Source organism: Drosophila rhopaloa, unplaced genomic scaffold, assembly GCF_018152115.1.
Source record: "Drosophila rhopaloa isolate 14029-0021.01 unplaced genomic scaffold, ASM1815211v1 contig_3, whole genome shotgun sequence".
NCBI classification, from domain to species: domain Eukaryota; kingdom Metazoa; phylum Arthropoda; class Insecta; order Diptera; family Drosophilidae; genus Drosophila; species Drosophila rhopaloa.
In genome coordinates this window covers 23098937-23124845 of record NW_025335123.1, presented here as the reverse complement: position 1 = coordinate 23124845, position 25909 = coordinate 23098937, and the positions used below count along the sequence as shown (strand labels likewise).

General features: G+C 37.7%; 1 protein-coding gene across 4 annotated transcripts in view; it reads right to left on the bottom strand.

Moving 5' to 3' along the window:
* LOC108049702 overlaps positions 1–25120 on the bottom strand; it is a 74304-nt gene extending 49184 nt beyond the window's left edge. For 2 of the 4 annotated variants that reach the window (XM_017130983.1, XM_017130984.1), the window contains exons 1-2: positions 24424–25120; positions 5836–5922 (exon numbers count right to left, since the gene is read on the bottom strand). The gene's annotated coding sequence lies outside the window, so the exon portion shown is untranslated. The remainder of the gene's footprint in view (positions 1–5835; positions 5923–24423) is intronic. The other 2 variants (XM_017130985.1, XM_017130986.1) reach the window with 1 other exon arrangement.
* Positions 25121–25909: the final 789 nt, after the last annotated feature.

Genomic DNA, 25909 nt, shown 5'->3' with positions numbered 1-25909 from the left:
GCAGAATCCGACAGTGAAACCTAATTACAAGTCTTACCCTCTTATTTAAAGCTCGATTTCGATTTCAGCTTTAATATGACATTTTGAAACAGTTTTCAATATTAATTTTTGTGCTGTTTTCACATCCCCTTTGCGATTTCGGTAAAAAGGCGTTCATGCGTTAAAAAAAACTCTTGCCCACGCCCCTTCCGAACCTACGCCCCTTTTTTTTGGCCCCAGAACCAACAGGGGGAGCCACTCAATGTAATGAAGGTCATTAGAAATGTACTTTGAGCCGCACAAAAAGTGCGTAACTGAGGGCAAGAACAAAACGAGAGGGGAACTTTCTCTTTCGCACGCATTTTCCGAATCACCCTGCCGCCCTTCCGCCCCCCTCCCCCGATTTTGTAGGCAGCTTTGGGTCATTAGGTGACGCCTGTCCATGGGCACAAAACGTAATTAGTCGACGACGACGACGATGACATCGAAACATGTAAAGTGGAGCGCTCCACTGACCCATCGAACGATCCATGGCCCACTTTCCGCATTTTCCCCTTTCTACCACTTTTATTGGCCATTGATGAGAGCCAAAGTCTTGGCAAAAAGTTGGTAATTAGGATGTTTGTGCTGCTGACAGACAGCCAAGTTAAAAGGGATGAGAGTCGGGTCACAGCTACTGGATTTCCCAACGGGTTAAGGGTCACGGTGGCATTTGTAAATTAAGTTGACAACTTAAGTTGAACTTGTTTAACTAGATTTTATCATTATAATCAAGTCAACGGCGGCAACTCGACACGACTCCCGTTGTTTGTCCTTTTGCCCGTTGTCCTTGAACTCGAGATGCTTCTTTCCCAAAGACGAAAGGTAAAAAAAAGCGTCCCTTTTGCTTAATTAGAATTTGCGTTCGTGTTGCAAATGGAAAGCGGAATCCATCTAGAAGTAGGCGAAAGACTTCCCAAGCACTTTGAACATTTCTTGACTAGGTAATTTGATTTGATGTCGTCACAACGATGATTTCCAGCTCCTCGGGCATTTCTCAATGGGATCTACTTTATCTCCATTGCTCTGCTTTCAGAGCCAATCAATTTCTGAATGCAACAATGTGACTTAAGCGCATTTCGTAGCTGAAAGTTGCACATTTGCAACAGTAAATCGCATTGATTGTGTGGCTCCCTTCTGCTCCCTTTTTGGCATCAAGTGTTAACAATGAAATCGAAGCTGGGTACTCTGGCAGAGAAGCGTTCCTTTGCGCCAACATACGTATGACTGAAAGAACGAGGGATAAGAGCGTTTTCCTCCTTGTGAAAATGTGGCAAATGGTGAAAGGAAGCTCAAGAAAAAACTACCAAACGAAATCCTTTTTCAATTTAGCTGATGAAATGGCATACAAAGACGCATCTGCTGCACATTGTGTGTTTAGTGGTGCTATTTAAATAATATAAAAAGAAGAAATCAGTAAAGACTTGACCCAACCACCAAGAAATACAATTGCATTTATAATTGTATCCCTTTACTTAAGGCAACTTGGCACTTATTTAAAGTTTATCAAACGCACTTTTTCATTATGAAAAATTCCAGATTTTTCTCCCTCTGTAGAGACACTCGTCAAAAACCTGATATGCTTTAATTACTTAAGCAGTCAATGCCACACAGCAACAGCAACATGGCTGCAGCAACATCAAACTGGGAACATTGAACGATGAAGTGGAGACGTTGAAAGAAAGCGACTTGTGTACTTATTTTTAAACGTATTAAGGAAGCGGCGTACCAAGGAGTCGCCAACAACAACAGCAGCAAAAACAAGAACGACGTATAAAGAGTTGCAGTTGCAATGGCATTTGTGTTGAATAAATGATGCACGTGCAACGTGCAACGTGAAAAAGGGGGAAAAAAGGCTTGGGAATGTCTGGTATCGACATTCAGTTGACTGCACTGTCTGGGTTCTTTCTCATTGATTTTCAGTGGTTTTGTACGATTTAAAAATGGGAATCTGGTTTATAAATTAGAAGGAATATTATTTTAAAGAAAAATTAATTTTATAAATTAGTAGGAATATTATTAGTTAGAAAAACCCAAAGATGCTTTGTTTTAAAAACTTTAGCTCTATTTGGATTTGTTTTGTGAAGTTGGCCGCTCTCCAACAGCAAATGGTCCAAGCTTATTAGCTGGAGGACATTTCCACCCCTCTTTATAACTTATTCTGGGCCATAAATTATGCAAAAATCTTTTTTGCGGCAGCTTCGCGCAACGTGTCAAAGCTTAAAATTCTTGTCGGCAAAGTGCAGTTAAGGAAGAGATACAACCCCCTTTTTCGCTGCCATTGGTGACTTAACACTTTCGCAGCTCAAGTTTGGTTTTCCCGCACTTTACTTTACTTTTTGACAGTCATAAATTTGCGTCCAGCATGAATTCGACAGCGAGCCAAAAGAGAAGAACAAAAATAAATGCCCCTGTTTTTCGCGCTTAAACTTTGGGCAGAGAATGCTGCGGCAGTGTTAGTGTCCAAAGGTCCAAAAAGGACATAAGGGGCATGTGGGGCCAAATGAAAATGTTGGGAATCCGTTTTAGCGGAATGAAAACTTCCCAAGCACTTGCACTTGCAGTTGCAGTTGCAACTTTTTTGGTAAAGTCGGATCTTTTGGAACCCCCGCCACCGGATTGTTTATACCCGTTTTGTGTAGTCAAAACAAACGAAAAGTTTCCACTCGAAATTCCCCTATTTAAAGTTTTTTGCCCGTTTTCACCATTTCTCCGTCAATTTCCTAGGAATTCTCTTTGTCGTTCCCGGCGAATGAGAAGAGAAAAAAAATATAATTTTATTCTATTTTTTGGTGTCATTCAAGTCGTGCAGTTTAATAATAATGGTAATTAATGGTAATTAATTTGTTACTTGGTAAATAAAGTAAACAAAAATAAATAAAAAACCGCAAGAAAAGTGTTTTGAAATTTCCATAAGGTATCCCCTTTCATAATTTTCAAAAAATGGCTTTGTATAAAAATGGCCTAAAACATGCTCTTCTGAGCCCATTACTTTTTTATCTGAAGTTCGATTTTAAAATGACATATCTTAAAAAGTTTCTGGTTTAATTCGCTAAAAATCTGCATTTACAAATTGATTTGTAATTTTTGGTCGATTTTTTAGACCTTGAGAGCTTGTGATTTAATAATTAAAACAAACCACTACAAACACATTTTTTAAAAAATGTATCCTTTATCTAACTTGTATCCCAGACTTCTATTCGGTCTTGAAACAGTTTTGAAAAAGTTAGTTGGCCTGACAAAACCTGTTCCGATACCAACATGGCAAATCCATCAATTAACTTCGTTTTCCTGAAGCCCCTTTTTTCAACCTAAACAGTTGTCGCTTGCTGCAGGAAAAGCAGATACAAGGATATGGAAGGGGAAATGGGAAAAACAGACTGCGCATTGATATCAAAGCCACAAAACCCATCAAGACAATTTTTAATGACGCCACGAACAGACGGAACAAGACCCCCTTTTTGCATTTGGCCCAAACAACGCCCCTTCTGGAAAATCCCACCGCCCCGCCTTCTGCCCTCTTCCGATCCCCACACTTTCCTTGATTTTATCCTATCCCCTTCATTCCCTCCTAAGGGGGTGCGATGAATTGCGGATTTTACACAGATAAAAAGCAGGTCGTTATCAATATCTTCCATTTTATCTCCCTCTACCGTTTTTTACAATTGCTTCCATGCTTTATAGTTGATTAACCAATAATATGAACATTAACATTTATATATTTTATTACTTACATATATTAAGTAATATATCAGATTAAACTATTTTATTTAACTATTATATTATCAAGTGATGTACACAAATATAAAGTTTTGACATTTTCGGGATATTAATTCCCTAACATGTGGTTCAAAATTATGAAAAATCATCAATCATATTTAATTTTCTGTGTACCTTGCAGCATTTTACCAACGCAACAAAAACAAAATGTTGTCATTTAGGGACATCCGACCGAATTGGGTTTAAACCAACAAGGACTCTTGATTTTTGCGGTGTTTTTGTGTATATTAATGCGGCTAGCAAAGTACCTTTTAATTAGCATGTTGTCTGCAGTCGCAATTATCCCCCTTGTTCCCACCTCCCCCTGGATTCGAAAATCCCAAAAAGTACTTCTGAATGATTTTTCCAGGTGGCAGGGAAATACATAGTTCGACTTACGACAAGGCTTTTCCTGGCTTCCATGATTAGTTTACTTTTTTAGAGGGCGAAAGGCGAAGGGAAATTTGAGGGGGATTAAGATGGGTTAGGTTCCCGCAGAGTGACTGCAAATAAGCTGTAATACACAGAGGGCTATAATGATACCCCCACAGATGCTTTGCCTTACCAAACTTTCGAGGGGACTAAGCGGTTCGGGTTTGAAAAGAGCTGAAGAAGAGGCCTCTGAATGGGGATTTGCACACAAATGCTTTGAGGTTTTCCCCACAAATGCCATAATGGTTCAATGTGGCCTCAGTTCGAAGAAGTAAATGGCAGGAAGAAGGCATGTTACTATTAAATATATATATATTTTTTTCAAATAGTCGATAATGACAGTTATTAATAAGAAATACATTAAAAATTAATCGGGGAGGGTAGAGTAAGTCAAAACACGAGTACAATACACTCTACGAAAAAACTCAAATTCAAGAACTAATGAAACTTCGATGAGTAAACCGACTTTTTAAAAATGAGTAAAAATGTCCTCTACTTAAAAAGAGGTCATCCTCAAAATGAAAATTCAAATACTGCATTCAAGAACTCGTAATTCTTTTTTACAGGAATTTTTTTTTATACTTCCATCCACTTGCTTTCCACCCATTCAATAACCATCAAGGATTTTTATGTTCATTAGTCTTGAAAAACAGACCAAAATCGGGAGGCCTTAACAGCATCGATAGCTCTGATCATTATTCTTTTTACAATTTTTCTAGTTCTCCCCTTTTCTTGATTGAAGTTTGAGGTTTCACGCTAATTAGATGGCACGCAGGCGCATGACACAAAATGCTGATGACGGCGGGAAAATGCGGGAATAAGGGGGAAAGCAGGAAAAGGGGGGAAAGCAGCGAGTATAAGGTAGCTACTATTGCGGCTATGATTATTAGGCATAAAGTGTTGAGGTTGCCGGTTGTTGTTTTTGTTGACTTGGCCCAGGCCTAAGTAACACGATTTTTCTTCATTATTATTTCTTGGCACGCGATCTGACAAGTTAGACGAGTTATTGTTGGTGCTCCAATGCACTGCAAGAAATACCAAGCAATTTGAGATGGCAAAATAAAAGTAAACAAACTTTCATTATTATATTAATAATTTATCGGAAATTCTTTATACTAAGATAGTTTCTTTTTTATTCAATTGTTTAAGTCTTAATTAAATTTTAATTTAATTAAATTCTAAATATTTAAGTCTTGCCCAAAAGTTTTCTATATAGACCGAAATTTTTTAAAAGAAAAAAAAAAAAATTTGCATTCGAAAATAATTTTTTTTTTGCTGTTATTGGCCATCAAAACCTTCTTTAGGAATATATGGGACCATCTTTAACAGAATTACGGATTGTCAAAAAGAGAATGAAGGGAATCATGGGACAAATAGCTCATGACAATTCGACAATTTTATGACATATTTTTTTCGGTGCAAGTATACATATACATAGACATGGATGTTTTTGTTTTTGCCGGACTTTGAGCTAGTCAAGCAAGCTGTCGCCATCGCCTTCGGATGTCGTGTTATGCGATTTACATCGAGTGTTGTTTTCTAGGGAGCGCTTTTCACTCGACAACCCCCCTCGATGTATAACAATGTGTATATATATAGTTTTAGAAATTATAGTTAATGGCTTACTTGCAATTAGCGAGGTCTGTTGCCGTTGATGCTGATGTTGCTGCTTGATATGACGTCGATTATATTGTCGATTCTTCTTCTAACGATCTGAAAAGCAAACAAACAAACGGAGAAACAAACAATTATTGCCGGTTGAGCTCAATTATCGTTCATTAATCCATTCATCGTAAAAAGGTCGCTATCAATCGAACCAATGAATCAATGTTGCCCCATTTACCGATCATATACACTAACCAGTAGCTGATTTAAAGCTTACAGTTGAATCGGCAGAGACCTTTTCACAATTAACTTAATTATCATTGAATCAAAGTGCAATCGTTAGGTTAATAATTTAGTTTGGAAATTAATGATAATTAAATTTATACAAAACCACTGGCATTTTCGGAGAGTTGTTAACAGAAGCTAGAGACTACTACTAAATATAGTAATTCAATTATATATAGCCCAATTGTCCAATTTGATAAACCATATATCAGCTTTAAACAAATAAAAAGACAAGTTTTAAAATTTTCTGATTTGGTCTTTGAATTCCTCATTTATTTCTAATAAAAAAAGTGATACAACACAAAAAAGTCAATTATTAATCAGCTTTTACCGAATTTAGATTAAATAATTATGATAATACAGTAACCAATTTTTACACAATTTTTTTTTAAACTGGTAATTAACCCAAAATTCAATGGAAAAGACCCACGCTTTCGAGAAGACTATCTTTATAACCACCATTGACGATGTAGCAACTTGCACTACTTATCAGGAAGCCGAGCAATAGATACGGATCAGATAAGGGGTCTAAGCTAATTTTCTTATCTGCTTTTGTGTGCGCCACTTGGATTTTTCCCCAAGGCTATAAAAACTAGTAACTTATGCAGATATATCTAGGCTGAAAGCAACCGAAATTATATGCGCAATATATACAGCTGGGTTATATTAATTTTTTTTTAACAGGTTCCCATGGATTTACTTCTGAATTTTGGAGTAAGACAGACCAGCCTGCAATCTTATCTGCCGCCCATATCCGGCTACGAATCTTATCAGAAGGTTCTACTGTCTGTGAAAGGTGTACAAATCGGAGGGGCGAAATAAAAAATATAAATATGGGAATGGGAAAATCAAAAATCTCAAGTGCATAACGAATGCGCGGCCCAAAAATAAAAAATAAGTAAAATATGTTGAAGAAGTGGGGAGTGGGCAGACATTACATTTTCTGCTCCAAATACGCTTTTCATAATTTGCACACACACACTGGGGAGAGACTTTTCATTTTACTTTTGCCGTACGCGTCGTATGCGCAATGTTTCCATATGTATAAGTTAGACCAGTCAGTCAGTTAGTCAGACACTCATTCAGTCAAGTGAGCCACGGCTTTTTGTTTATTATTTTTAAAAAAGTGAAAATTGCTGTTTTTACTGCTTTTGTTTTTTCTGCTGATACCGATGTTGTCTAATGCAGCTGAAAATTAATTCAAAATTTCATGGTGAAGTGGGCGAGATATGTGTACTTTCACAGCTGGCAGCATTTGTCCACGAATTTAAAACGTTTCGAAAATGGGAATTTATTTTGGGAGCAAGTGAAATGATTTCTTGATAAGATAAGATTTATTAAAACAGTCATTTTAATAGAATATTAAGATCTTTTTTTTATATCAGAGTGATGTTTTTGTACCACTATATTATTCATTTAAATCGCATCTTATTGAGTTAAATCTCAAAAGATTCTCTTTCCAAATTCATTGTATTTCATTCATTTCCACTCCATTTTCATATCCTGCACAATTCGAATCAGTTCCATTCCATTTCATTCTCCGATTTCCGTCATTTTATTCAATTTCGTGCAATTGAACTTGTTATCATATCATGGAACGCACCATTGTTATAAAATATTTCATATCATAGCACCGAAATACCCCAAAAATGCAGCCCGCTCCGAGGGCATCTCGAAAATACGACGCTGAAAAAATGAAAGTTTTGCGTTAATTACGAATGTTTATTAACGCGATTATCGAGCATTAAATGTTCGTTTGAGTTGCCCGCGTTGTTGTTGGCGTTTGTTGGTTTTGCGGTTGGCATTTGAAAATGTATTTTCAGTGTTGACGATTATTTGGAAAACGGTTGAAAGCGATGACATCTAATCAATTTGCGCCGCCCGTCCCTTTTTTCCCCGTTTTTCCCATGGCTCGCTGCATTTGATCGACGGCTGCAGTTTTAATTAAGTGTTTAATTAATGATGAGGCTCTCAAAATTGAAAAGGGGTGGGGAAAGGGGTGGTGGTGCTTTGGCAATTGATTGTGTAATTGCTATCAAAAGAGGGAAATGACATTGCGTTGCGGAGTGAACGAATTGAAACCATATGAGTTGACGCCTTAATTGCAAGAAAACAAGACAAAGGACTGCTAAAATAATTGTAAAAGGGCATGTTTAAAGCTAATTCTGAAACGTTAATTTAGAATTGTTTTGTATGATATATATATTTTTATACTATTACATGAAAAATATAAATATTATAGTTGTGATCAATTTGTCGAGGGTCAAAAAACAGTTTTCTGACTGGAAAATCAAAAAAAAAGTAAACAAAATGGCTCGCTGTTTATCTTTAGTCCTTCTGTTATGAGGGTCCCTCAGGGAAAAGTTGTGAAAGGCGGGAAAAATGGGGAAAGGAAGGGCCCGACCTTGCCCAAGGGTCCCCACCCACTTTTATGTGTGGACCCAAACGTTTTCGAGCATTTTTCATTTGCATTTTCTATAATAATTCGATGGCCTTGACTCTGCTAGAGGTTTGGGTAGGTTGATTTTCTCTTGTTGTTTGTCCCTTATTGCCAAACATTTATTTATTATGGCCTTCGTAATCGTTTACGGCAGACGCAACAAAAGCAAAGAAATTATTCAATAGTGCAAATTTTCGGGAAAAAAATCGGTGGGCGTGTTCATGCAAATGAAAAACGGAATTGTTATAAATTGCCTTGAAAAAGGTTCGGGAAAGTCTTCATACAAGGCAGATATTCTTTTATTTCCTGTCGCATTTTCTTCTGTTCGGCTTTCTTGGCTTGGACCCAAAAAAAAAGTATCTTTTGGATATGTAAGCGATTTGCTTGGAGGAATTTGGGATCTAAGGTGGGGGCAAGAAACAAAGGCGTTTCCCTACTCATAATGTAAATGTTATGGAACACATTCAAATTTGCTGGCTCTTTGACTTTCGGTTGTTTGTGATAAAGCCTATAGTTTTTGCCCCCTCCCGATTGACCTCAAAATAGAACGGTTCCAAGAGTAGGCAGCCAGTCAATCAGCTTCAGGTTTTCTCTGCATGTTTAGGGAGCCCACGAAGAGAACCAGTTCGAGAAACGGAAACCCAACATGATGGATGCCTACACTCGCCGTCTGGAAACCAGTTATCGGGTATCGGGGGCGTGGCAAACAAATGACCATCGCAAAACCCACATTTCCAAGCCATTTATCACGACTAGAAGTCACAAATCTCGTAGCGCAGGAATCTACCAGAAGTCAGAATCTATTAAATCCCGGCTCCTAGCTTATTTAAACCCGACAATCGTTAACAAAAATGTCCAAATGCAAATTATTCATAAGCAGAGCAAATAAACAGCTTTACAAAAAACCCAAAATTAATGTTAGAAGCGTGTCTACACAGAAGGAAAAAAACATGATTTTTGTTGATTCATTTCGGGACTCCTCATATTAATTTACATAACAGGAAAGGAAATTTTCGAGAATTATATTAACCAATCATTTTAAACAAAAATATTTTATAATTTGTATTTGCCAAAACTTTTAAGAGCCCCGATACTAACAGACTCTCTTAATCCTATTAGTTGTATTTTTATTCTGTGACGGTATCTAGAATGCATTTACTTTATTCTCTTTCGATTAATCAGAGTCATTAACCTGAGTAAGAGGACCGACAACTTTTATCTTTATGATATTATTGACTTATCGAATGGGTATTAACTATGTGAACGTATTTTTTATCTGTGTAGGATTTGGTCCCATTTCCCCCTATTGACCATAGCTAACCGAAAGCCAAAAACCGAAGTCCGGCGACCCAACCGCAGCAGACAGACCAATCTGAATCTGAATCCCTGTCCCAACCCCTACACTTGACGCCTGTGGTTTAACCCCTTTTGCTCATTGATAAGCCGCTTAACTGTTTGTGCTGCACAAATATGTTAAGAGGCAGCAGGTTGCGAGGGGGCGTGGCAGTGACTGCTCGGGGATGCCAAGAAATGCTCAAAATGGGAAAAATCACATGTGGATTGATAGGCAAAAATATTTAAAAGAATGGGATTTCAAATAGGAAACTAATTTAAGTATGATATTCGCAATGTTTTTGAATACAGCTAAATTACTTATGTAACAAAAAAAGTGTATAGGCCTAAAAATTTTACAAAATTGATTAATTTACATTCATCAGTGTTATCACACAATGACCATGAAACATTTAGCTTTCACACAACAAAATCCAATTAAAACATTAAAAATTTTGTTTATTGATTTTCGTAAGAAAACTAAATTATCCGTCGAATGAAAGATCGTTTTTCCAATTTGGCTCTTCGGTTTTGGCTGGCCCCCAAGTTGAAATTGCAACCTCCAACGAAAATTGCATTTGCGGGAACCGACCTATCTCCATATTTCCCTTTCCCCTTTTCCGCCCAAAAAATTAAGGTGGGAGGTCTTGTCACCTTTGACATTTCTCGCCGGGCCTTTTACCGCATTGCCTCCCGGGAGTTCCCCGAACCTGAAAAAAAACGGAAAACTTGGAGCGGCCTCAAAAAACGTGCGCATAAAATGGAGGAGAGGGTGCTGGACAAAAAGTTTGAGGGATCGGGGAGTGCCTCAGTGGTTGGTTGGGCAATAAATCTGCCGTCTTTGTTTTGCAGCAGCTGTGCGAGGGAGCAAAGGATAAGGCGAGGGTCAAAACGGGGAAAATGGGAAACTGCGCCTGTTGCGGTCGCAATTTTCTGTTTACATTTTGCATTTCGGCCAATATTCGAACTAAAAACTGGCTGCCTTCAACTGTAGCTGCAAATTAAATGATTTCAGGGATTGGCAGCTCTTGGAAAACCCTCCCTCGCCACGCCACTGTGTTATTTGCATTAAAAAGTAAAAGTTTTTTCGACATTGTTCGCTCTTTATGACTGCGAAATCTATATAGCTATCTATCATAGTCTGAGCTCTAGAGATGAAGATGGAAATGAAAATAAAGTTGCCTTGTGCAACTTTCCCCTTCTAGCCCCTTTAAAAGAAACAATGAGCGATATGGCGAGCAGATAAACGAAACGAAAAGAAGCGAAATGAAACGAAGTCATCGCTTTCGTGTCTGAAAAATTAGAGCTCCGGCCGAGATGAATTTCCACATTTTCGCAAAAAAAAAAATATGCATATAAAATATATATATAACGATAAATTATGGCAAATAAGTAAAAGTGCCTTGCTTAATTTTCGAGGCTAGAAGATACCCAGCACTTAAAACAATCTTTGTTTACTTTGAGAAGTATTTTATGTATTCCATGAAAAGATAATGTAAAAATTTATTTTTAAAGAATAAAATTACATTTTTAATGCAAAATGTTTCTCCGCTATCTTTTCTTTTTTCAGAGATATTATAATTTGGATGAATTGAATTAAACACATCAAACCCCTCTTATACCTTTTAAAAAATTTTCAACATTTTCATAGTTTTCGTTGGGGGAAGTAACAAAATAATATTGGTTTATGGGTTGCCAACTATTGCCCCTGGGCCAAGATATACATATGTATATGCACATGTATATCTATATCTGTGTGCATATGTGGCAATTATGCCGGGGAAATAAAAGCAAACTCATTTTGGGCCCAGTTTAGGCCCCACACTTAACATGGCAAGCAAACATTCGGATCATGTTCGGCCAGATTTGCACATATCGGTTGGTTGACTCGGGTCAGGGCTGTCTAATTGAGCAATTGTCTATGCTTTGGACCAACTGGAAACGTGGCATGCAAATTGGCGATCGTCATGCGATCTCGAGAGGATCCCACTCTGATCATGACTTTGCACTGCACTTGAGCTGATCTCGTTGATCTCACTGACCTCCTGCAGTCTTCAGAAAATGCACATCAGACGAGGAAAGTTGCACGAGTGTCTATCGATCGCTTCTCCAATCGAATATCGATCTTAAAATTTGTTGGATGATCACTTGACAAAATCGTAAAATATTGACTTGCTTGCTAACTTTTGAATTGTTGAAGCGTTTCGGGAACTTGTAAGACTCTATAATTGATAACCCAGCTTTAAATAAAATTTACCTTTATATTTTTGCAGACTTAATCGCCGTTGACTATGATAAATAGAGCTTTTCCAAGCTTAAAAACCGATAAGAAAACTTATGTTGGCCAGGTTACTTAAGAAAGGGATTTTAAGAACTACAAATTCTAGTAAAAACGGTTTTTTTTTTAAATTGATAAAATTTTAAGTAATCATAAATGATCTTCAACTATATCCCTCCAAAATTTTCCCAAGAAACTGTAAAGTAACTTCGGTCTATCTATAGATTCTCCTATTACCGATCCTCTTTTGTCGGTTAAATGTGAGACGATTGCATAAGTCTGAACAACCCACACTTTAGCGACTATGACATGACAATATTATCGATCGTCAGATGGGATCGTCGGCCACAGGGTACCTCCGCTGGAATCTACCAAGATCCACCCGCAGTTTCACTTTGTTTTTTTTTTTTGTCGGTGGTGAGGGGGATGAAACGAAAATCATGAGACTTTATAACCGTCCATCGATGGCAATGCAATTTTCACTCGGATCGAAAATGCGCAAGCAAAGTTGGGCCAAGCGTCTTACATAGGTGCGGTACTCGAGAGGGACCAAAGAAGGGGGTCCCATTTTTTTTTTACAAAAAAGCAACAAGCGAGCCGAAAGAAGCGAGCACAAAGAGCGCTTGAAACGGTCGCGCTTCATTGCACAAAGGCCGTGCCCCCTTCTTTATCTCCACCTCTTCTGCCCGATTTTGGTTGCAGTGTAATAACTTAACTTCCCTATCGACTGCCTCACTAACTCTGCGCTTTGTCAAAAAAATCTGTTGTCCTCGACACTCTAATCTATTAAAAGAGTAGGTTGTAATTTTGTATACCTTTTTTTTTACTTGTAGAAACTAAATGAATTAAAGCCAATAGATTGGATTTTAGTATAAAAAAAAAAATAGAGACAGATTTTTGCCAATTTATTATTTATTTATTCTTAAAGAATAATTTATTCGCATTGTTCTTTAAAAAAAAGTCTCTCGTGTTTCAAAGAACATACAGATTATTTCGAGTTGAAAGTTACAAATCCATCTATAGTCCCTAGTTCAGTTTTGTTTTTACCCATTTCCTTTCAAGCTGCAGTTACTCCCTAGGGAAAATGGGACCAGAGAGGCTGGATTTTTTAGGCGTTGACAAATTTTGAGCCGAAAACAAAGCAGAAAAAGCGAAAATAAAAAAAAAGAAAACGGAAAAACGGAAAAAAGAAAAGCCAAAATAAGGCGGCGAAACATCAGCGTCATCGGCATATCGTCATCGACGGGGGCGCAAGTATGCGCAATAATCGAAAACCGTCGACGAGCTTAGTGGAGGAGGTGGGGCGTATTCAAAGGGGACAGAGTCTCTTTCGCCCTGCCTGGGAAATTGAAAGCAACTGCAGAAAAAAAGAGAGCAAAAAATGGAAATATTTTGAATATTTTCACGTGCATTTGCATAAAGGGGGGCCAAAAAACCGGGGACTTTCGTAAGGGGGTGCAAGGGGGACTTTTAAGCGCTGACAAGCCCTAGGCGCCCAGCACTTGAAGCTAAAGCCTAAACTGAAGCCCTAGTCCAAAATGCAGAGTTGCAGCCACAACAGCAAAAAGCTTTTTGACAATTTTTCCTTAAATCGCCTTTTTTTATCAAGTGGAAAAGGCCATGGCACGCCCCATTTTTCCGCAAGAAAGACAACTTTAAAAGGTGCAGTCTCGTCTAAACTAAAAAAAAGTGCTGAAAATAGTTGACGAGGAGTCAAGGAAAAAAGGAAACTTAGAATATAAATGGAAACTTCCAAAACTAAATGAAATAAAACGGTTCTAGAATTTTGTTCGTGTCAAATATTCAATTTCTCTGTACAAAGAAATGAATCATTATACAAATTTGTATTTACTTATGTTTTATTTTACGTTGTCCTTATTTTCAAGTCTGTTAGAACATCTTCTCCACCTCGTTCTTGTTTCATTTCCACAACCACAAAACCAACTGCAGCTATGCCAGAACTAAATGGAATGAAACACGAAAAGATGCCGACACCTGGGTCACCATTCACCCAAACCTCTTACGAAACCCTTTCTACCCCCTCCAAACCGCAGGAGCAGCTCGTTTTCCTTCTGTTTTTCAGTTCAGCTTCAGGTACCGGTTCTACAATGTGCGAGACACGAAGGAGATAATGCTGAAAACAAACCTGCCCAAGTGCCAAAGTAAACAAAACCAGAGAAACGGGAGGAGACCGCCGAAGACTGCAGAAGACTCCTCTTTGAGTTCAGGGTAGATCTGTTGGTGATCTGATATGTTAACTAAGGCTTGATTGTTTATAAGGAAAGTAGCTTCTTAGACAATACCAATATATGGGTGGATCTGAGTGGATCTAAGAAATTAATTTGCACTCTTGCTGATATCCTGATGTTTCAGGATAATATGTCGGTATTGGAAACCATCTCAAATTGTGTTTGCAGGGTAATCCCCAACTCTATTAGATCCTGGGGAGTGTTCCGCAGCTTCTCTTTCGCAGTGCCGTTGCTGTTTCTCCTGCTGATGATGTGCCGGCCCATGTGGCAATGTGGCTAGAAATGTGGCATGTGGCCGGGGACTCTTGTTTATGTGTCTGCTGTATATGTATGTGGCCACATATTGCATGTTGCCAGCTCCTCAATTGGCAACGCACACTATTGCACTGTGTGTGTTAGCTTGTGGCATTTCTACGGTGAAATGTCTGCGCGTGTGGCACGCATGAGAAGATTTCTTTCTGGCTCCATTTCGGGACTATTGCCTGACCCTGAAATGCAATCGCAGTCTTTCCATATTTCTTTAGCTCAGTGTTTCTTCTCGCAGTTTTTAGATTAATTGCTTAATTTTGACTTTAACATTTGAATTATTTGGCTTAAATACACTTCGAAAGTGGCATGAAATGGCTCTAAAGGGACACAAAATTATTTTAATGTTAGTATAAATTAGACATGTGGAAAGAATATTCTCCTGAACTCTCTTGTTCTCTAGCGGCATAAAGAGAAGCTAGACTAGTCCTCCTCTTTTTCCGCACTCATGATCATTCGAGGAGGCTGTTAATACTCATCGGTGTCTTTTGTCTTGGGGCAGAAGAAACATGCGTTGTCGCTTGTCGGCTTCTCCTCTTGACTCCTCCGTAACCCCCTCTCTGCACACCCCTGTTTGGCTGTAAGTTATTCCTACCAAAGCAGAAATTTGTTTAAGGCATACACAACACTAAGGCGCAACAACAAACAAACGGCAAACTACATGAAACCGGTTGCCTTTGCAAAATTTTTTCCTCAGTTTCAACTCTTTTTTCTTTTCTCCTTGGCTCCCCTTTTGCTGCTGGTTCTACTCCGACTATTTTTAACTGTGGTTTCAAATTGAATCAATCATTGAATCGCACTTAATCAATTTTATGAACTGAGGATTCTTCTATCCCTGTTTTCCAATTCTTCTTCAGATTTTATTAACCTTTCGTTTACCTTCTTGTGCTGATTCGATTACGACTTCTTTAAAATCAATCGCAGGTTTGCAATTCTTTATTTCCTGCATTGAACTTTGGTTTCTTAGCTTACAGGAGTTATTTGTATTTACGAAGTTGAAATTCTTCTTTTCTGATTACAGATGCCAACATCTTTTGGCTTAGAGTTGCTTCCGCATCGTGTGCATTTATTAGTTTGGCAAAAGGATGGAGGAAAGTGGGAGCTTGCGGTTGCCACGCCCACTGGCAAGCCACAACATCATTTTCTTCGCTATCTCGAATCCCCTGGTTAACCACCTTTTGGCCTCGAGAGTTGTAATCAACTTGTTGCCAACTGAATGTTGTGGAAAGGGGACAAATTAAGATGAGAAGGATTAGGGGTACACAAATCGAACTCATACAGATGAACAATTTAAATAAATCGGAACTAAACACCAATTACTGATTAAATCAAGTTAAAGGTTATAAGCACATCTTTAATTTCGACTATCACTTAACTTTTTTCACTTAAATTTTAATTAAACGCGAGACTAACAAAACTCTGTTTCTTTAATTCATTATAAATTACTAGACAGTTAATCTTCATATTATACAGAACCACCCGAGCAATTTTCCCACCCAAAAAAACCACATGGTGACCATCGTCAGCATAACCATTAGCATTATCACCATTACCGCACCTCAAATCCGAATCCAAATCCCAGGCCAGCCGAAAAATCCATTCCGAGGGTTACACGCGGTGCAATCCAAATGCCAAACAAGAGATGAAGGAAAAAACGAGCAGAATGAATAAAAGCCAGCGAAAAAACAAGAGTCAAATGCAAAGAATAAACAAAAGGGGAACCCCTCATTCCCCGGAAAAACTCACTGGTTAAACAACAATTGCAGGGCAAGAAGCATCTGAGCACACATGTGCCACGAAATTATTCACACCTCCTCCGCATTCTCCACCTCGAAGTTCTCCCATCAACTCAACCACGCCCACTCGAGACGCACACCCCCCTATAATTTTCCCTCCCCACCTTTTTTTTGTGTTCCAACACCAACTCCAATTTCAACTCTGAACACTGAACACCGCATTATTATTTTAATTACACACAAAAAAACAGCTCAACAACACATATGCACGAAAATAAAATCTCTCATTGGCTCAAAAAATTAGGAATGGATGTTTTTGGCTTTTTATATTATAACATATAACATTTTCAATCAAATATGTACTTCCATATTGCCTTATGATCTTATCTTATCTGTAAGAATCTGGGCCATGAAAAGGTTACCGTTCAAATCAAATTCATAATTTATTGACGCAGAAATTGTTTTTGTTTTGCTTGATAATAAAGCAATTTTTATTTGACTTAATTTCTCAAGTGCTTGGATATGGATATTTGGTCAATATTGAGTTGGGCAAAAGAATACCTAAACATTTTACCGCTGCTGTATATAGTACACATACATATCTGGCATGAACACAACTTGGGAGCTTGGACTTTTTGGACTCGGACTCGACGCGAAGTTGGCAAAGTGCACTTGACGACAAAAAGGGCGACACAAATGCGCCCCCACCAGGGATGGGGAAATGGGGGTTGCCACAGAGGTATAACCCTTGCAAGGAGCAAAATGCAACAGCAGCAGCACACGTGTTACACAGATGTGGCAGCAACATAAGTTGGCGAGTGGCAAACAATTACTCCACATGTTTTTTGCGGTGGAAAATGCTGGGGATGCGTTTAAAGTAGAAAAAGGGGTCTCTCGTCTCAAGGGAAACTTTTTTACATTTGTACATAACTTAAAATATGATGAGTTAATGAATTTATAGGACCTATGTGTAGGTGGAATGAATGAATGCTCTTTTATGAAGGCTTTTTAAATATTTTTAACCACCTATTAATCCTTGTGATCAATCTAACTTAATCAATTACCTTAAATTTGCATTGGTTCTTTCATAAACTTCCGCATCTTTTACCAGCCTTTTGAAAGAACTGACAACTCTAGACACCTGAAGCAAACGATTCAAGGTCTCCAACTTCGGTTCTAATTCCCATAGCCACAGATCCATAGTTAAGCAGAGACGTCAAGACGGTAAAGAAATCTCGCTTGGCAACCGCAGAAAAAATCAAAAGATGTGACCAAGAAGATAATGGTGTGGATTTTAGATTTCAGAACATAGCAGAAATGAAGAATTTTCCTTTCGCTCGCTGATTTATTGTAAACTGTGCCTATTATCATTCTCCCCCCTCTGCTTTTCACCGCTTAATCTTTTTTTAAAGGTTTTATTTTCAAGGCATTTTATTGTGTGTGTTTCTCTGTACTTTTTTTGCTCTTGCCTCAATTGTCTGGCATAGCATGGTTTTATTTCTTATTTTTCCTTTTCAGCCCCTTGTCGGCCTCTTGGCTTCAAATAATTTTATATTTAGCCACCGTTTCTGCTTCTTCATTCTTCGACTTGTTCAAGAAAAGCGGCAAAAAAAACACAAAACAAAAAACTTTAAAAAAAATCAGAAAAGTCGAAAAATTAACCAGAGGCAAGCATTTCGTGTGGCACGATGTGAGAAGTGCTGGGGATCCGCTTCCAACTTATATATAGAATTGCAACAATGCGAACACAGCACCTCGAAGAGGAGGACAAGCGGCCAAAGAAGCCATACACTTTTTGCCCATCGACGATAATTTTAAAACAGCCGATAGGTTCGATAACTTAGTACATGAGTTAAGAGGGATCCTAACTAAGATATACCAGTTATGGAGTCAGTCAATAAAAAAATTTAAAAACAGCTTGATCCTTAAATTTAAACTAAACATTAGAAATCCATGGATGGCTCAATACTGAATGATTTCTTTGTCCAGAAAGGGACAGAGGAATTTGGCTATATCGACTCTGCTGATGATTCTGATCAATAACAAATGTACTCTGTTTGGTGGAAAATGTTTCCCTCTCAAATCCTCTGGCCAGGGTATAAAAAGACGCTAAATGCTAAAATACGTTAGTCTGTGTCAACAAAAAAATATTTATAGCCATATTTTCTCTTATTGCTAGCCGCTGTCTTTGGTTTGTGCTTAATGAAAAAATAATCTCTTATCTATTGGCACTTGTTCTCTGCATTCGATTACTTACCAAAACAAAAACCAATTATTTAATCCGTCGTTTGTGATTAATTACAAAATATGAACGTTAAATGCGACAAATTCAGAGTTTCACTAATTTTTCAATTAATAAAGATTCAGATACGGATCGGTTTCCCTTTCATTCAGTAAGTTGGGACGTGAATGCGATTTGGTTATTTCATTAGTCTAATCTGGAAACCCTAACGAAGGGAAAGTGCAAATTCCGCAATGCCCCGGGATGAACTTACTCTCTCCGCTGGCAAATAAAAACATTATCCACACACGCGTCCGTCGATAGACTAATTAAACAGAAATCAAAAAACAAACTTTGATGTATTTTTGATTTGATTATTATCCAGCCCTCCGCACCATGCCATTTTCAGATTAATGTCTTCGTGAGGGCAAAAAAATTGCAAGCAGATTTATTGTTTTTTTTTTTTTTTTTTTTTTTGGGTTCGATATTCGATATGCGTAGTTAACGTGGCGGAATCCGTCGTTAATGAGCTTTGCTGTACCCCCAATTTAATTCGAAAATCTCGGATTTCAGCTGCAAAACTTCGTGACTTTTTTCTTGGGGCAGAAAATAGAGGGATTCATGTCATATCCGCATAGTGAATTTGCACTTTATCTACAGTTTCGCAGATCCGCGTAATTCGAACCGATTTACTTGCAACATCAAGACAAACAAGAAAGGAAAGCTAACTTCGGGCGGAGCCGAAGTTGAAATACCCTTGCAGAATATTCTGCAAATTATATTCTCCAAAATCATTCATAATGCATTCTTAATACTCATAAAAAATCCCAACTTCCTAACTTTAAAAACACCAAAGTTATGGCATTTCCAATCGTTCAGTTATATGGCAGTTATAGAATATAGTCGGCCGATCCTTATGAAATTTGATATGTCGGATTGATTAGGCAAAAATAAAACCCATAGAAAATCCCAACTTCCTAACTTAACAAACACCAAAGTTATGGCATTTCCGATCAATCAGTTATATGGCAGCTATAAGATATAGTCGGCCGATCCTTATGAAATTTGGTACGTCTGATTGATTGGCCAAATATAAAACCCATAGAAAATCCCAACTTCCTAACTTTACAAACACCAAAGTTATGGCATTTCCGATCAATCAGTTATATGGCAGCTATAAGATATAGTCGGCCGATCCTTATGAAATTTGGTACGTCGGATTGATTGGCCAAATATAAAACCCATAGAAAATCCCAACTTCCTAACTTTACAAACACCAAAGTTATGGCATTTCCGATCAATCAGTTATATGGCAGCTATAAGATATAGTCGGCCGATCCTTATGAAATTTGGTACGTCGGATTGATTGGCCAAATATAAAACCCATAGAAAGTCCCAACTTCCTAACCTAACAAACAGCAGAGTTATGGCATTTCCGATCAATCAGTTATATGGCAGCTATAGGATATAGTCGGCCGATCCCGGCCGTTCCGACTTATATACTGCGTGCAAAGGAAAGAAGGGTGTGTGCAAAGTTTCAATTCGATATCTTTAAAACTGAGAGACTAGTTCGCGTAGAAACAGACAGACGGACAGACAGACGGACAGACGGACAGACGGACAGACGGACAGACGGACAGACGGACATGGCTATATCAACTCAGGAGGTGATCCTGATCAAGAATATATATACTTTATAGGGTCGGAGATGTCTCCTTCACTGCGTTGCACACTTTTGACCAAAATTATAATACCCTCTGCAAGGGTATAAAAAGAAAAGACAAATTTGAAAGCGCAAAAAATTGGGATTGCAAACTCATCCAATTTGATGGACCCATAATGGGCTGTGTTTGGTGACCGACCTATCTTTAACCATTTTTAAACCTTTTCTGGATAAAAATAGCATAGCAATCGATAAGCAAAAGATCGATTAGGCCAATGATTATTCCATTTAACACATAACACTCAAAACGGGGCAACCAATAAAGGGAAAAGGGAAAGCAGAGAAAAGTCAATGGAGTTATCATCATCCTGAGAGGTGTTCGACCAAAGTTCTAATCAAAATATTGAACGTTGTTTTCACAAAAAGAGGGGAATGTAAAAAACCAAAAACTAAGAAATCACGCAGAAGAAACGGAGTGAAAGGACAGCCAAATTGGAAAACGAAACAAAACAGAGAAGAAAAAACACAACTAAATTTGTAAAACCGTTAGTATTATGTCGTGTTCACCCCATCTCCCCTTCTTCTCTCCCTCCTTGTCGTCTTCTATCTCTGGCTTTTGACCAGGTCGATTATGAAAGATACATTTTGTATCTGTATCTGTGCTTTTTGGTAGCTGTGTTTTAGCCATTTGTTTGCATCAAAAACCATCGTTTTACCATTTTGTAGTTTTTACACATTTTTCTGGCTCTTTCTTGTTCGGCGCTTCGATTCGTTTGCATTAATCCAATTTGTTGTTCTTGTTGGCGTTTTGTGTTATTCAGTATGTGGGTGTGAGTGTATCCAAGTGTGGGTGCTAATTCAATTAGCGGCATTAAATGATGCGCTTTAATGCTATCGATATTGCGGCACAGTTACCTATCGATGCAATTAACATTTTTAAAGTAAGTCTGTAAACAGTCGTTTTCAAAAGGAATAAAGCATAAAAAGAAAATTCTAAGTTCAGATGATAAGACGATACTATATCATACTCTATTTTATCTTAATTGACCTTGGAAGTTTTGGGAACTACAGATTTAAAGCTTGATGTTTGTGGGATTATAATCCAATTTTTTTTATTGTATAACTTCTCGTCGTCAACCTCGCGACTTAAGCTACATTTTTTATTTATTGGTTTCCCCATAAAATTAGTGCCCCGCTGTTAAGTGTTAAGTGCTCCCTGAGCAGCTAGAAAGAAGATAAAAAGAAATATGTAGGCCTAAGCCAGGTCTGAAATCGAGAAACAGTAACTGGTCATAAATGAGAGCGAAAGGCAGAAAGAAAACTCGACTAGCTACACTCACTCGCATATCTCTGCGTACACCCCAACAAAATTTCAAAATCTAACTTTAAACCCTAGCTGTTCGGCCATTTATGCATATATTCAACCCATTCTTTTTTTAAACATAATTATAATTTATTGTCTTTATTGACGTATTTTTTTTTAAATTATTCAACAGTGTCTTATATTTTATTTTTATTTTTAAACTTAACACTACCAAAAAATGTACCCACAAAAGTCTGCGTACACCTGTTTAAAACACAAATAATATTATTTTCAGTAACTGGTAGGGTATTCTTTTCTCTGCAAAACTTCCGTAAGGCGTCTCGGGATGGAATCCACTTTTTTTTTTGTCTCATTTGCAGTAATTTTCCCCTACTCCTCGAGAATCACATTCTTGAGCATTTTTTTAGATGTTATCGTGTGTCTTCGGATTTTCCTCTCAAGAAGATCCCAAAAATGCTCATTTGGGCTTAGATCAGGACTTTGGGGAGGTGTTCGCAGCTGATTTATGACGTTATACAGCAGCCAAAGCTTGGTATTCTGCGCCGTATGCTTCGGGTCGTTGTCTTGTTGGAACCAACATTCACTTTCGAGCCCTAATTTTTCAGCACTTTCTTTTAAATTGTTTTTTAATATGTCAATATAGATTTTCTGATCCATTATTAACTCGATAAATACCAATTTTCCAACGCCACTTGCTGCCATACACCCCCACACCATTATTCCGCTTCCTCCTTGCTTTACTGTGCCAACCAAATTTTCTTAATTTGAGGCTTCTCCGCTTTTCCTCCATACCAAAACCTTTCCCTTGATTCCAAATATGCAGAATTTAGTTTCGTCGGGAAATATAATCTTATTCCAGAAGTCTTGGTGTTTGGAAAAATACTCATTAGTAAAGGTTAGGCGCTTATGTCTATTGACTTCCGATATGAGAGGTTTTTTGCGGGCGACTCTGCTATGGTAGTCAGCCTTTTTTATGGTCCGGCGTACAGTATCTTCGGAAACTCTTTTGGAAAATCTATCCTCGACCTTCAGCTTTGCCTGGTGAGCTGTCGTCCTTGGGTTGAGCTGAATAGATTTGATAATATTCCTCTGCTCGCGGATTATAAGCAAAGGCGGACGGCCAGAACGACCCTTTGGCAAGATACTTCCAGCTGAGTTGTAGTTATCTATCACTCTTTGGATGGATGAGTGGGTTCTACCAACTAAAGCACCAATTTCTCTATAAGATTTTCCATCCAAAAAACCTTTTAATATAATTTTCCACTCCTCAACAGAAATTTCCTTGCCTTTTTGTTCCATGTTGCAATATGCTCGTTATTATAATGAAAAAGTTTCATTTTAACTGCGTAATGTCTATTTTTAGGCATTCTAAAGTAGATCGGCGACAACAAAATTAACGGAAATCGCACAATCCTGCATTCCTCGAAGTTGAAAACTGCTGTACGCAGACTTTTGCGCGTACACTTTTTCGTAGTGTTAGGTTTAAAATTAAAAATAAAATATAACCCCCTGTTGAATATTTCTAATATTTCTACGTTAATGAAGACAATAAACCATAATTTTGTTTAAAAAAAGAATGAATAAAATACATGCATAAATGGCGAAACCATTAATGTTCAAAGTTAGATTTTGAAATTTTTTTGGGGTGTACGCAGAGATATGCGAGTGAGTGTAAGTGCAATGCCAACCGCATTTGTTTTTTATTTTTCATGGCGCCCCAAGCATATTTACATTCTTATTTTACAAAAAACGAGAAAGGGAACAATTCTAAGAGCCGAATTCCATATACCCTTTTAGCTGATTTCTTGCAAAGTTTCACCCAAAAATCTTTAAAACTGAGGGACTAGTTTTCGTAGAAGCGGACAAAGAGACGGACATGGCTAGATCGACTTTATGGGGTCGGAAATGTGGCCTTCACTGCATTGCAAACTTTTTCCTGAAATTATAGTATTCCCTGCAAGGGTATAAAAACAAGTCATAAAGACTCTCTAATTATGCGAGCTTTTCCAGTTTTTTTTTTATTTTTCCTTTCAGCTCATTATGTCAGCAGTTTTTATGGTCAAATAGACACCCAACTATTGTAAATCACTCACATTGATGTCTGCGCGTTATTCCAACTTTTTGTTTTACAAATTTTTTTCTCCAAATCACCCGGCAAATGGATCAGTGGAGCAAGCACGGGAAAAGTAGAAAACTGACCAAGATGACAAGAAAATATTTTCTATGTTCTGCAACTTTCGATTTTACACTAAGAAGGGAGAAACGGCGAAAAAAAGAGAGAATGTGTGAAATGCGATCAAAGGTAGAATAAAGACGAGTGAGACTAGTGTACTACATATGTACATATATAACTTAAGAATATACTACATTCGACAGCACATTAGAGGTACAGTGAATAATGAAAGGGTTAGTTTTAATTTACGGATTAGTTTCCCTTTCCAATTCGTCCAAACACGGGTTAAGAAACGATGTTTAAAATCCGAGGTAAGTTAGGATTATAATTTTATAAATGCTGATTTCGACTTCATCAAGATCTGCCTTTAAAATTCCATCCAAAAATTTTCTCTTCTCATTCAAAAAATTACAGAAAAAGGAAATAATTCCTTGCCAAAATGCTCTCTTAAATTTTTTTTTTATTATTTTAAGAGAAAAAACAAAAGCGGTTTTCTAGAAAATAACAACAATTAAATACTTAGAGAACGTTTGCGCCTGCGACATTTGGCTTGCACCTACTCAAAAGAAAAAACAGGAGGCAAAAGAAAACATTTTACTCACCTTCTCCTTGCTTCCACTTTTCCAGAGAGCGAGAGAAGCAGCTGCCTGGAATGATCCTCCACTCTCCTGGCTTTCCAGTGCGTGTGCGCAACAACTCCAGCTAATTAAATGCTGGAAGCCTGCTGCTTCTTCTTCTATCTCTTCCTCTTCTCTTTTGATGCTGCTTCTTTGGCTGTTGTTGTTGGGAATCCGGTTTGTTGAATTTCTTTCAACTTGTTATATCTTATTTCTCTTTTCTTATTTGCCTCTCCTCTCTTTTGTTGTTGTTGTATTTTCCAAAAAATAAAACTATAAACAGCACAATCCACTCGAAAAAAAATTAAATCATTTTGGTAATACAACAAAAAAACGGCACTTCAACCATTCTATTCAGAATTTTTGTTATTTTATTCGATTGATCAGTGAGATAAAAAAATATTGGTATTTCACACACAAACACACACGAGCGCGCGAGAGAGAGTGAGCGATAATAAACACGTGAACAAGCGAAGTCTTTTATTTTCCTCCTTTCTTTGTCCTTTACGTTTAATTATTTATAAATCTTATATTTGTTAGGCTTTAAAGTTTCCGTCGACTTAAATCAACAATCATCAAATGGAAAAGCAAAACCCGAGAGTCGGCAACAACAACCGTAAGTCTCGAATCGTAAATCGCGAATTTGCAAACGAAGAGCGACGCACAACCGCGCGCATTGAAATATTTTGTTCGACTGATTTTTGCCGTGTTTTTCGGTTTCGTGGTACCGGTTTTCTTGTGGTTGCAAGCGAACACGCAACCTCGTCAAACTTCTTCGAACCTCAACTTTTTACCGCCAGAGGACAAAAATATAACTAAATGGTGGCAAATATGCTAGAAACAAATTCAGCCATAACACAAGAAAAATAGTTTAAAAGACGTACAATATTAGAGAAAATCTAAAATGGTATTGAATCGGAAGAATTAAAAGAAACAAGAATACTAAATATGATTATGAACTTTTTTATTTATTGAAAGGGGATCCAACACACGCCCCTGAGCTGTCCAACAACTATCAGAACAATTTTTCCCAATTTTTAACCGATTTCAGTTTAATTATTTTTTTAATAAATTTCATCATCTTCCCTTTAACTATAACAAACAAATCCTTTTTAATGCTAATATATAATATGTTGCTCAAACTCAAACATTTATTTTAAGTGCGTTATGTTTAGCAGGGAGATTAATTTAATTTAATTTAAACTAATAAACGCCAACTTTTGAAAAGGTTTTTCACAACCACAAATGAAAGGCAAATTTACAAATTAAGTATCATGAAATATCACAAAATAGCTAAATGTTTGATGGCCAAAGTGGCATTACTGAATCCTGACCCGTTCAAGCAGTTTGTTGTTGCTCGCCGCGTTGACAGGCTCGAAGCTCCATCGAGCCCGGTTCGAAGCAGCCTCCTACGCGTGCGCAACTGTCAGTTGCAAGCGCAACAGTTTGATTGTTGTTGGGTACTTCGAAC